Source organism: Oculina patagonica, chromosome 7 (assembly GCF_052425735.1).
Source record: "Oculina patagonica isolate OP01 chromosome 7, crgOcupat, whole genome shotgun sequence".
Taxonomy (NCBI): domain Eukaryota; kingdom Metazoa; phylum Cnidaria; class Anthozoa; order Scleractinia; family Oculinidae; genus Oculina; species Oculina patagonica.
In genome coordinates, this window is record NC_135764.1 from 5280434 (window position 1) to 5294697 (window position 14264).

General features: G+C 35.8%; 1 pseudogene across 1 annotated transcript in view; it reads left to right on the forward strand.

The window, feature by feature from the left end:
• The first annotated feature begins 3454 nt into the window (after window positions 1–3454).
• The window catches only part of LOC144659963 (uncharacterized), a 29136-nt pseudogene continuing 18326 nt past the window's right edge, over window positions 3455–14264 (forward strand). The window contains exons 1-11 of the transcript XR_013571997.1: window positions 3455–3573; window positions 5634–5774; window positions 6425–6661; window positions 7266–7386; window positions 8049–8120; window positions 9921–9992; window positions 10378–10449; window positions 10568–10639; window positions 11129–11200; window positions 12551–12622; window positions 12709–12780. The product of XR_013571997.1 is annotated as an uncharacterized LOC144659963 (transcript). The remainder of the gene's footprint in view (window positions 3574–5633; window positions 5775–6424; window positions 6662–7265; window positions 7387–8048; window positions 8121–9920; window positions 9993–10377; window positions 10450–10567; window positions 10640–11128; window positions 11201–12550; window positions 12623–12708; window positions 12781–14264) is intronic.

The following is a 14264-nucleotide window of genomic DNA, read 5'->3' on the forward strand; positions in this document are numbered from 1 at the left end:
AGTCAAGAGAAGATTTTTTTAATTGAGATTTGCACGAAGATAGTTTCTTTCCTGTGTTGTGTGTATTCTTTTATGTCGGCGGAGAGATCTTGAATCACTGAGACACGTGTCACACTGTGTGCATCTAAATGGCTTATCTCCTGTATGTGTTCTTTTATGATGCTGGAGATTTCCTGCTCTGCTGAAACACTTGTTACACTGTTTGCAAGTAAATGGCTTCTCTCCTATATGTGCTCTTTTATCTTGCTGGAGGAGATGCCTTGCTGTGCTGAAACGCTTGCACGTTGTTTGCACGTAAATGGTTTCGCTCCTGTGTGTATTCGTTCATGTTCCTCGAGATACCCTGCTCGGCTGAGCACTTGCCACACTGTTGGCACGTATGAGACTTCTTTTCTTTGTGCATGTCTTCTCGTTGAAGTTGGTTAATTTGAGTAAATAACTTGTGTTCCTAAGATTCCGTACCAAATACAACTAAGTTTCCTGATTCGCAGAATCGAACATCGTGGCCTAAGCTGTATATCTTCAGGACTGAAAAACAAGACTGACATCCGTATTCCATCAGTTGACAGTTATCTGAAAAGAAAAGTCAGTCTCTGTGTTTTTGATTGTCTACTTGGAAATGCGTGTACTCCTTTTAAGAACTATTTTAAAAGAGTTAATCACAGTGTCAATACGAGGAACAGATTTTCCTCTATCGAACTGCCGAAAGTGAAGCTAGAGTTTGGCCGGCGGAGTTTTTCGTTTTTAGGAGCCTCCGTTTTTAACAGTTTACCGTCGGACATGAGAAATCTGAACTCTAGGCTTCTATTTAAACAAAAAGTTAAAGAACATTTTTATTTGTAATTTTTATTCATAAGCTTTTATATGTTTTTGACTACTGTAGTTTTCAATTGACATTTTTAAACTTTTTTACCTTTTTAAATTTTTAAAATCTTACAGGACCCCTAAGATAACAGTACTCTCAAGTACTGATGGGTTAATCCTGTTAAAAATATTCGCTTATTATTATTATTATTATTATTATTATTATTATTATTATTATTACGTAATGGCAATGGTATTAAGTAATTACTGAAATCACAAGTGTCATAAATTACTGAAAACCCTCGAATAATTATCCCTTTCCCCCTTTGCATTTGGTGGAAATATATATTCTCTTACTTATTTATTAAACATATTATTATTAGCCAACCAAAACGCTTCATTTTGGTCAGGTAGAAACGAATTTAAAGCCGTGTGTAAAATGTTTCTAAATCTGCATATTCATGAGGCAAGACGAAAACATGGAGATCAACAAATATGTTCAATCGCACATTTTTAGGTTCATAAATTGAATTAAGCTTATCTGCTTTTAACGTTGAATGTGACGGTGCAGTTATTAAAGTCACCAAAACATAAACGTATGTGAAGTATATTTCTTTACTTTCCAATCAATATAATACATCTTTTTAAGGTGCAACCTCAAAAAAATTGGCAGCCATCTTGGTCAAGCACAACGGAATGCCGGTCACCTCGCCGTCAACCAACTTGCCACCAAGAGAAGTCACCTCGGCTCATGGATTAAAGAACGAGGAATACACCAGTTTTGGTGGCGAGTCGGTTGGTAGCGAGATTGCTTGGTGGCGAGGTGACCAGATACCGGACGGACTGGGCCGAGTAAGGATCTGGAGGAACGGAAACGGGATTGGGGAGGGGTGGGTGCTTGGAAAAGTACTTGTCACAGACCAAAAAAAGACTTCAGTTATATGTAGCCCCCATCTCAGACGTAATAGTTGTATTTTTTTTGTTAAAACACGTGCAAGATATTTTTTTAAAAAAATTTTAAAAAAATTTCCTCCTTCGCCCCTGTCATTTGAGTATGAGAGTTGATGGAGTAATGACAATCACAACACGAACAGCTTTACGGCTGTTTTTGTAGAATTTTTTACAACTATATAAGTTAGGTGGGTAAAAAAACTTACGTTATTACACCGTATAACAATATGGGATATTAAATATAACAATGTTATATCGAATAGTACATGGTAAATAAACCACTGAATGCAATGGTGACACGACATATCTTCACGGTCTGGCAAGGACCTGTACGCATACACACAGCATATTTCCCGTGGAGTGGCCGCCATGGACAGCTGTTTTGTCCTTGTTGTATCCATTGCATTCAGTGGTTTATTGTATGGTAGTTTTATTTTGTTTAGTTACCTTAACTGAACAGGAAGTGATGTTTATTTCGAAGCAATATAGTACAGAACATTAGAGAAAAGAATTATCCGCAGAAAAGGCTACGGAGGTTAAAAAAAAGAATGGTTTTCGAACTTATTTTTGATTGGTTTTTAATTGGCATTAGTTTCATTGTCAGCAGAAAAACGGCGACTGAACAATTACGATAAGATAGGTCAAAAAGTGGAAACATTTATTCTGATATTTTCCTATCAGAATCAATGGCATACTATAACTGGTAACATTGTTTTCTTCGAAAAAATCGAAAGCCGGTATCCTCGATCAAAATGCTAATTAAATGTAATGTAAATTGAAATGTTGCCAGTATCGAGCAGCAGTAGTTCTTTAAATAAGCTCTTCCCAGAACAATCAAAATCCATGCAGAGATTTGATTGCTTTTAGTTCTCACTGAAGCAGTCTGACTCTATAAATAAAATCATTTGCTACAAAATTGAGCTACAGATTAGTTCAGTGCAAGAGGCTTAGTTCATTCCGTTAAAGCAGTCCTTGATTAACAGCACGCATTGTTTAATTTTCGGTGTAAATATTTTCTTCTACCATTCTAAGAAAAAGAGAACAAACTCTTTCATCGGTGTATTAGCACAAAACAGATAATATCACAACATGGCGCAATGTTTGTATCACCTAACATCTTACAACTTTAATCTATTGAAAGTAGCAATACTTTATTGTTAAAAGCTCTATTTTCATTCCCTCTCGTTAAGGGTGCAGTCTTACGAGCATCATGCTTAAAATGACTATAACAGTCCGCTGAAGTAACAAAAGAGGTATTATTTAACTATTATTCACCGAAGTGGAGGTAAATATCCACCACATTCACCGACGTTGAGGTGAATAATTGTTTTAGTATATACCACACAAGTTTAATAACTAGCGGTCCAAAACATTACTTTCGGTAAAAAAAAAGCGACGCGCGAAGGTAATTTGTTTCTCTTTAGCTGCTCGGAGGTAAATATTACTTTGCTAATCACCTCCGAGTTAACCAATCAGCGCGCGCGAAAAGCACTATTCACTTGTGTGGTATATATCAACATAAAGTTATATAGGCATGAGATTTCATTCAAAAGTTTAAAACGTCTGGCAGACGATTTCGACTCTGCCTATGTGTCTTGGATAAATCGTTAAAAACTAATTATACTTTGTTCTTCTTTGAATGATTCACTTAATATCTTCACCTTGGTGTTCCCTGCGCATCTTGTGAATGAGCGAAGCTATTTTATAGTCATAATTTAAGCTCCGTTGTGGCCACAAATGCATCAAATTCACCACGATACTGCCCCTTTTATCGGCGCTCTTTTGTTCTTGCAGATGGGGCTTGTTGTTTTACTTTTGGTAAGTTTGGACAGTTATGAATAACTTGTCAAACGGTGAAGCTCGTCCCCCAGTAAACAGCTGAAAAGGTTTAAACTTTTGAAATTGAACTTGAATCTTCTTCAGCTTTAAGCATATTCAAGAAGAGCGTAAACTAGAGCAACATTTGAGGTAATTTAATCCGTAGCTAACTATCTTTTATTGATACAGTATTTGATAGTTTCGCATAAATATAAGAGAATCGAATCCTGTCATTTATTGGAGCCAAAATTGTCGAATGTCTAGGACTCATTGTAAAAAACATTATACAAAAATACAAATTTGGCTACTTGGTGATGTTTGCTTTTTTGCTGAGAATTTGATTCTAAGTTTCGAAATGAGAAACATCTGCTAAGAAGTCGAAACGCTACGTTTTCATTTATTTAGCGAACACGGAATTGTTTTTATACCTAATCGTACCTTTTTGGTACGCTTCGGCGGCATATCAGGCGAGTTTGGTCAAGCCATGGTTCGTATTTTGGCGAGACGCAGTCGAGCCAAAATACCCATGGTGAGACCAAACGAGCCTGATATGCAGCCGAAGCGTACCAAAAAGGTACGATTAGGTATTTACCGTACCCAAATTCAGCCTAAACTCCGGTTATATTTATCGCTCTGTTGATGCCATGCTTGCAAGGTACGTACTGCAAATTGTGTTGACTTGGTCTTCAACACTTTTACCAAGTTCTTCTTCTGCCTTATTTTTCACTCGTTTGTTTAGAGTTTCATTCTCTAAATTTTCAAAATCAAAATTAAGTGAAAAATTTAGAAATTCAGACTCCATTTTTCAGTCTGAATGTCTCAGTACTCATCGGCAAACATCGCGCAATTGGCGAGCGCGAAGTTGGCGGGAACGTTTTTCTCTTTTTACGACCGCTAAACACCGCTTAATTTAAATTACGAAGTTCTGTTTTATTGGTAAACCTCTTTTCAATTCATCGTACAGTAACACTTCTTTACTTCAAAGTGACCGTGATATGGTGGCATATCACGTCAGTGACTTGATATCGTAGGATATCAGGACAGTAGATCGCGCTTCTGATTGGCTACTTGCGAATTTGGGTACGGTAATGTAAGAATATTGTCACTCGACCCTTCCCGTATATAAGTACTAAATGTAGTTGTTAAACGCTGCGAATGAATTTTTGCTTTTCTAGAGACTTGTCAATCCGATAAGCAACAATTGAAGTTTAGGAAATGTTTGAGCGAGTTTGTTGTTCTCAGTTATGAGATACCAATGTTTCATGAGAATCTTTTTAAGATTCGGAGTAGCCGGGTTGAAAATAGTGACAAATGGCAAAACATTGTTGGATGTTGCAATTTTGTTTTGTAACGCCCCAGTAGATCGTGATGAAAAGTTTACTTCGGCTAAGATTTTCTCGGGGTAACCATACTCAAGTAATCGAGTCTGAAAACCCAGTTTTCGTAATTCGAAAATTTCTTTAACTGAGTTTGTTCTCAGTAAACGCAGGGCTTCTTCTATGATAAAACCCTTTCAACGCTAAAAGGTGACATGAAGCGAAGTGTGTATATCGAAAAATTTCTGTAGGCTTGAAATGAGATTGAAAGTTTTGCCGTCGGTGTGCCGTAGTCCTTTGAAAACTTCAGTGTCAAGATGAAATTTCATGCGAGAATTTGATAGTGGTGTGGGATAAATTAGTGAAATCGAAAAAGTCGTTGATTTCTTCATCGGATAAAGTCCACACTGAAAATATGTCATCGAGAAGTGGAAGTAGCTGTTTTTTGATGTGAGAAATAAAAATGACAGCGGAAGCTACGGCCATTTTGGTGTCTATAGCTATTCCGTGCTTTTGTTCATAGTGTTTGTTGTAGAATCAGTCTCATGAGGTCTCCCAAGAATGATGTTGGGATCGGAGGTTTCGAGTGATGATGCTCTTCTTAATATTAATACAAACAACACTTATTCCTTCCTCTTTAGGAATGTTAGTGTAGAGAGAGCAAACGTCTAAATTAACTAGAACCGCTTTGTCTGGAAGTGAAGTGTTCTCAATGAAGTTTATAAATCGTTTGTTTTTATGCAGGAAAGGTTCTTACATAATATTTGTGAAATGCATATGGCTGCGTGATCATGGACAAAAAATTAGTTTGCACGGTTAAAATGATTTCTTTTCTATTCGCCTTAATGTGGAATGTGGATGAAGCCCTCGCTTCAAACTTACCAGGTAAGCACACAATTTTAACGTGGCATTTGCACATCAGAACAAGATTTAAACTCAAATCTTTTTCTTAATAGTAGTCAGCCGTGATAATTCGTGTAAACGTATTCGTATTCAGTTAAGTCAGATCTCACATGAGATAGTCTATCGATAATATATAGATTAAGCCAAGCCTGTCAAACCAGTTATACAAGCAAAGGTAAAAATAGAAGATGACAAACCTGTCCACATGGTCGTAAGATAACTAGATTTCACAGCATGTGTTCATGGGTCTGTGATGCCACGCCCGTAAATGCATTCCTGCTCACGCTAATGATTCCTGCTCGAAAAAGGGGAGTATCCGGTGCGCCCTATACTACTGGCCAGAATGACTACTTGGGTTTTAATCTGTGCGTTATGATTTAACGATTCTTAGTAAAAATTACTCTTTAATCAAAGCTGATTAAAATATACCGTGTTTTCTCGATTAAACGCCGGGCCCCGATTAAACGCGGGGTCTCCAAGGTAGGGTGGTAAGTAAGTTTTTGTTTTTTTTGGGGTATTTTTTTTGTTTTTGGAAATATATTTTTTAAAAATATTTTAAAAATTTTTTAAATTTTTTTTTAAAACAAACCCCCCATTACGGGGGGGGTTATATATATATTTTTTAAATATAGTTCTACCCAAAGTTGAGTTATCAGCGTCGGTTTTCCAAGTATTACCAGGCTACAAACTGTCTTGTTCAGCCACTGGGACCCCTCCCATATACACAGCAATGATAAGGAACGCAACAGTACTGGTTAATACAACAAGAAACACTGCGACAATAACATTAAATGAGGATGGAAACTACACTTGTGTGGCCACCAGCAAGTATGGAACTGACTTGAAAGAAGTCTCGGTCATTTTTACAGGTAGGAAAACATTGCATTGAATGGTATTACTGCACAGATAAGATTCGCGGATATTTTACGAGTAACATGTCAGCGAGCAATAACCGATAGCTGTGATCTCACTGCATGTAAAATGGGCGTGTCCCGGAAACATGCTGCATTGCACTTACCCCGGAGTTTTTGGCAGGAGGGGTCGAGCATGACTCCAATCGGACAGCACAATGTGAAATCTCGCAGCTTGACAGGATCGCCTGTAGGAAGCACTTCTCACCTCTCCCTCCTCTGCGTACTTTTAATTTTAACGTTTTTAGCTAGGTTTTTTGCACACTAGATATAAAAAAATATAATAGTTTAGATTAGAATGAATAATTTTCACTGCACGTATCTTCGATTACATATACTTCATACTAAGTTACTGACAGACCATAAACAAGCTCCTTGTTACAAGTTCCAGTCTGATGGGCAACTAGGCTTGAACACAGATTTGACAGAGCTTAGTCTCCAATCAACTGATCACGAGCGTTACTTAAATCCGACTTGACTAGAAATTTAGCCCTTACACCTTCTTCACTTCTTGTAATATACATGAAATTTATACCTATACACTTTTCTTGTTAACCTTTAGATTGTGAACTTAACTGTTTGTATTATAACCTGGGTTGGTACTGGGACAATACCCTAACTTGCTGGAATGTGCGATCACCCGGAGACATCGAAAAATGCGCATCAAGGAACACAGAAAAAATGTAAGCCAATGTGTAATGAAAATTATTAAGTTAATAATTGAGTTTGTTTTATGTTTTGATCCCCTGCATTTCAGACTGGATCTTGTTTTACCAGATCGATCTGGGCTATATGTAATGAAGGGGGAAAGGCCTGGAGTAGATATGAAATGAAATGTCCATGGCTCCTTCATTCGTGTTAGCTTAAAGAGAAAAGTTTAAATTGTAATATGACATAAATAACACAAAACAATGGTGAATATTTTTCTCGATAATTGTAGGGTGACTGGTACTTGTTTTGGGTGCTTCCATAGCAACTATGTTTTGTTTTTGTTTTGTTTTTGTTTTTTGTTCTGTTTGTCGTAGCAACCTTCCAGCTTTTCTATGATAGTCGTGAAGGACTACTTCTACTATTTCTAATTATTTGGAAATGCTTTACTTTCATAACAAGCTTGAGATCTCATCATAAAAAATAAACAACGATTCAGGTGTTTCACGATTCAAAGATTAAATTGCTCGGCCTAAGAGCTAAGAAATTATACAAAATTTATTTACAGGGTAATTGGTCACCCAAAATAATTAAAGTTGATAGAAAAATGCACTATTGTATTCATGTTTCTTTTGACAACGATAAAAATGAACACTGTTTCCTGATGTGTGCTATTAGTAAGTTTATTTTCTTTCAGAAAAGTGTTTTCAAGCAACTTGTCAGATCTTTCTGTTGGGATGTTTTTTAAAGTCAAAAATCTACTAATGCTGTAAGTCGGATTGAATTGCTTAATTATTACTTTTATTTCTTACGTTTGAGCTCATTTTGCTTTAGATCATTCTTAAAGGGACTACGACACGGGGATCTGGCAATTTTTGGACTTAACTGTTCTGAAATTAGTAGTAACCCAAAATAAACATAATCTTTGAACCTTTAACCCTTTCAGTGCTGAATTTCTCCAAAAACTGGTTTTTTTTTACCGTTAAACTGAATTTTTGATGCTACGATCCTGGATTTCCCTTAACTTTACTTAAAAAGCACTTTTCCACAATGCAGCAAGATTTTGAGGAAGATTCCATTATAAAATGTACAAAAATGTACTTTGTATTTTTTTTTTTTTTTTTTTTTGCGAAATCGTTTCCATTTTTTTTCTTGCTCCTTTTCCTTTCGTTTCTCTTGGCTTTGTTATTTCCACTTCTTTCTACTGTATTCGTCCTTCCTTTAGACCAAAAAAGTTTTGATAAAAACATTGGTAAACCCTGTCAAGAGGACCTCGATCTTTTACAGGTGTTTTTGCCTTTTTAAGCACCGATTTTGCACTAAAAAGTGATTGACTTTTTCTCGATTAGCTCTGTTAGGATGCGACCGATACGCAAAGTGAATAGTTCTTTGAAAAGTTCAAACCTAGCTCTATCAGATGCTTATCACCAAAATCTGCTGACTTTTAAATTAATGACGTCACAAGTGGTTCATTGACTGCTCCTCCAAATGTCGACAAAAGTCGACTTTAGCACTGAAAGAGTTAAAGGAAGATATAATCTTAACTTTCGGATAGAAATCAAGCTACGGCTATAAATAGCGAAATTTCTTAGACGCAAAGAAACAACTTGCAAACGTTTGCCTAACTTTTTCATATTGCAATCTGTTTCTATCCGAGCCATCAGCCGCCAAAGATGCTCGTTAACAGTTTCAGTGCTCTGATATAGCAATTTGTTAATAAAAATGGACTATTGTTTTTGAGTTTCCTACGACACAAATATAAATTTTGGCTGTTCAAACATCTGTTTAAATCCGTTACATAGTCCCTTAGTTTTAGTTGAAAGGTTGTCCAGTCCCCGATCTTTCTCTCTCTCTCTCTCTCTCTCGCTATAAGCACTCATATAGGACGAGGAAGAAAGAGTTTAGAAAACTTACATCGTTTTATGTGAATGAGTTACTTCCACCTTATTTTAGATTATAAGTGTTCTTTATCCTGCGCAGTGTTACGCCTTTGCTGGTGTAAGCAATATTCCTTTGTTACTACAAGAAGAGACATTATCTGGGTCTACCTAGACAGTTAAACAAAGTTATTTGCAACGTAAAATGTTTGAGCCTCGTTGCTCGTAGTAAGTAGTGAGTTTTTGCTTCTTAAATCTCGAAGTTTCCCAATATTTATTAAGAAATAACCGAGAGAAACATCGATATTGGAAGAAATGAAGCTCACTATTCCTACTCGAGCAGTTAGGGGTCTAAATGGGGAGGGGGGAATATCAATTCCGATTTCTCAGGCCAATTTTGCACAAATCCCATTTCCGTGCTAACTGTTTTCCCGATTTTTCAAATCCCAGACTAAGTTATTTTGTTTATTTGTTTGTGACTACCAGTTCCAGTGAATCACTGAATCCCACTGGTAAATATGCCCAAATTCCACTTCCCATTTTACCCCTTCAAGCCTTTCAGTTATGATTAATGTCTCATTACGTAGTTTGGGGAACAAATCTTTAGCTGTAGTCCCTCCTTCCGTTGTCTTAACCCAAGGAAGTTTTCGTTATTTATTATTTATCGTTTTTATTTATGTTATCTGCCTCAGGGATTTATCTTCAAACTCGGTAACGTTTTTGCCTCGCGGAATATTTTCCACCCTCACATATATACTATACCTGTAAGTGAAGATTACAGCTAAATGAATGGTGACATGTTAACACCCGAGAACACTTTGTGACAATGGACAGGGCACAAGTACAGTCAAAACCCACAGACACCAAAGGAAAAGGGAATAGCGTTCGTATTGTGGAGGTGTCCCTATTACCGAGGTAGAGTTTGTATGAAGTTTGGTCTCTTTCAGACCAAGTAAAATGCCCGTCTCAGGGAGTTGTTCGCATTTTTTAGTGTCTATAAGGAGAGGTCCGACTGTAGGTTGTTTTAGTTTTATGGCTTGTATGTACTGGCCTCCCTAGGTAAAAAGTTTAACAGTATGAAAAAATTTAGCAAGAGTGATAAAGCTCAAGTGGTATTCTAATAAAACTGCTATCTTCCTTTTCATACAGAGATTTGTCTTCAAACATTATTACAGTTCTACCAGACAGAGTATTTGCCAATCTCACAAATTTGAGATATCTGTGAGTAAAACCATAACCGCACATACGTTTATTGTAAAAAAAACTTTAATGCAATCTTTTTAATGTAAAAATTGTTTCTTGTTATTCAGCTTACTTAATTATGTATTTTTTTTTACAGAATTTTGTCTTCAAACGCTATCACATTTTTACCTGACAGAAGTTTTGTCCATACGATAAATCTGCAAGTGTTGTAAGTGAAACGAATGCTTTTCTCCAACATAATACATGTTTTTGAGAAAGGTTGTCAAAAAAGCACAAAAGTGCAGGCGAAAAGACCAAAAGGTTTTCTGGGTATTCACTAGAATTTCATAAATTAGCTTAGGAAAAATGAACAAGTTTGTATTTTTTCAGGTGAGGATGTTGTTTTTCCCTCAAGAGGCCTTACTGTTGCATGTCTTTGAATTTGAAAATTTTTCTTAAATTGGCTTAAAGAACCTTGTTTCCACATGTCTGAAGAGAAAGAAAACGTGCAATTCGCGTTTGCCATGTCGTTATATCTCGTGAGTACTGTATTCCGCACGTGCAGTAGCTTTCTTCTTCTTCTTCTTCTTCTTCTTCTTCTTCTTCTTCTTCCATACCACTTTTCGGTATTTTCGCGTGCTATTTCGTGCTTTTCTCTCGAAACAGTTTCAAACTAGTAACATGTACTCAAAAAAAATAGCATTATGTATTTTCACAGAGATTTGTCTTCAAACGCTATCACAATTCTACCTGACAGAGTGTTTGCCTCGCTGTCAAACTTGATATATCTGTAAGTTAAACAAGGCACGCTGTGCTGAAAGTTTATTCTCATAAAGAAAGGAAAAAAATATATCATAATAATTGAATCTAAAAAGCGGCTATTAAATATCCTTTCACTCGTATTAACATTCAAATGTTTTGTCCCCCACTCTGTTTGAAATAATGCCTGAATTCAAATTTTACAGGAAAAGGAGGAAATAACATTTAATAGTACAAAAAGTGAAAAAAAATTATTGCTTTTAAGTTTCCCGCGCACCGCCATTTTGGATTTTATAACGTGTAATGGTTGATTGTTTCACACAAAAGATCCTCTGATTTCTGATAAAGCGTACTCAAGAAGCTTATGGTTCTTTCGTGCTTAGTGTCCTCCTGCGTGCATCCAAAACTCAAATTAATATCAATGTAGTACGTTGTGGCGTTAACCATTTGCAAAGTGAGGCGTAAGCACATGAACAAAAACGTTCCTCCGTTAGTTTTGCCACGCAAGAAAGAGTCACTCGTAGTAATTAGGCTCCATTTCAACAATGTTAACGTTTTAAAAAGCCATGTTGTGTTCGATTTGGTGGACATGGCCAGCAACGTTAGTGTTGAAACAACAACAAGTCGGGATATTGTACAAACCACAAGTAACCATTTAAAGCTTTTTTCCACGCCCAAAAAACAAAACATTTTGTACCGTTCAAAAGCAGGCAGTTTGTTCACTTTTGTGCAATTATGTAATTATGTGCTTTTTTCCCACAACCTCAAATCTCAAAACAGCTGTTTAACAGCTTTGTTTCACTTACAACTCTTCCAGTTGAAAAACAGTGTAATTTTGTCTACTGAGGCCAAAAAAAGAAAGGCGGTTGAAGAGTCGCATTACGGAGCATAATAAGGCAGTGTCAATTTTCGACCACAACACTAAAATTGCACACCACCAATTTGAACACAACATCGCTTCCGAGAAAATTAACGTTGTACTAAGCGGCAAACTGTCACAAGCGACTCTTTCTTACACCCGGTCCTCTACGGTAGAACCAAACGCTGTAAGCGATCACACATCATATTAGGGAATTTCAAATGCATCGCACGAACGTAAGAGATTCACAAAGCTACGACTATTGGTGACTCACACAAGCCTAATAATAGTGAAAAGTTTCGCCAGTGTATGTAAAAGTTTTTTGTATTTGAACGAAAGCTTCGTATAGCGTGTATTAACGAACTCGCTATTATTACTGACGAAGGCTTAAGAACTAGCCAAAACATCCAATATTAATAAATAGAGTCAGTCCCAACCCTTTTAAAGTCAATATATCAACGCGTGACTATATGTGTTTAATATTTAAACATCATTTTTACTCGTTTCTTTATGTATTCACAGGCATTTGTCTTCAAACGCTATTACTCTTCTTCCTGACAAGGTGTTTGCCAATCTGAAAAGGTTATCGACTCTGTAAGTGGAATAAAGCACACTGCAGTGAAAACCTTACGTGGCTTTTCTAATCGTTGTTTTACTTATCGCAATATTTATTTTTAAAGGGAACTGAATTCAAACGAAATTACATTTATACCTGACAAGATGTTTGCCAATCTGACGAATCTGTTTACTCTGTAAGCAAAGCGAAGGGTATGGTTTAATAATTATGACCGAAAACCCAGCATAATTTTATATCCAAATGAAAACATTATTATTATCATTATTATTATTATTATTACTACAATAATTTTTAGAAAGATTTAAATAAAACATTATTATAATAATAATTATTATTTTTTTGTTACTTTTTGTGTTTTCACAGAGATTTGTCTTCGAACGCTATCACATTTATTGCTGACACAGCGTTTGTTAATCTAGCAAATTTAAGATATCTGTAAGTAAAAAAAGCAACCTTCACAGAGTAGCTCTACTATGTTCACAACAAACCCTGCATGATGCATGGTAAAAAATGCGATGCTGTAATTTGATCTAAAATGTTGTTTCTTAATTATTATGTCACATTTCACTGTCACAGATATTTGCCTTCAAACGCAATTAAATTTCTATCTGACAGAATTTTTGCGGAGATGATAAATTTGGTGGAGCTGTAAGTGGAATATACTTTACAACAATTAACATCGTCAAAAGTCTGAAAACGAAGCAGTGTGAAAACATAAACAATTGTGACATACTGTCATCTTCTTTATTTTATGTATTTTTTGTTTTGTTTTTTTTTTCCACAGAGATTTGTCTTCAAACACTATTATAACTTTACCTGACAGACTGTTTGCAAATCTGACAAATCTGTTGAAGCTGTACGTGGAATGTTCAAGATCTTAATGGGGGTTCGGAAAATTGAGTTATAAGTTAAAATGGTATCCCATTTTTCAACTATCACAACATTTTGCAGATGATCTTAACTATCATACAAAAAACGCGTCATTTTTCAGAAGACCAATTCTCAGCTATTAGTAAAATCCCATCTACACTTTCATTGTTATTACAATTACTGTTAGAAATATTAAAATAAAATATTATTATAACAATAATTATTATCTCTCTTGCTACTTTTTGTGTTTTCACAGGGATTTGTCTTCAAACGCTATCACATTTATTGCCGATACAGCTTTTGTTAATTTGAGAAATTTAAAAAATCTGTAAGTAAAAAAAGCAACCTTCACAGTGTAGAACTACTATTTTCACAACAAACCCTACGTGGTGTATTGTAAAAAAAAAACAAATGTAATGTGGTAATTTGATCTAAAATGATGTTTCTTATTATTTCACATCTCACTGTAACAGATATTTGTCTTCAAACGCAATTAAATTTCTATCTGACAGAATGTTTGCGGAGATGACAAATTTGGTGGAGCTGTAAGTGAAATATACTTTACTACAATTAACATCGCCAATGTTTCAAAATTCTGAAAACGAAGCAATGTGAAAACATAAACAATTGTAACATACTGTCATCTTCCTTATTTTATGTATTATTTGTTTTATTACAGAGATTTGTCTTCAAACAGTATTATAGCTTTACCTGACAGACTGTTTGCAAATCTGACAAATCTGTGGAATCTGTACGTGAAATGTCCAAGATCTGAATAGGGGTTCGGAC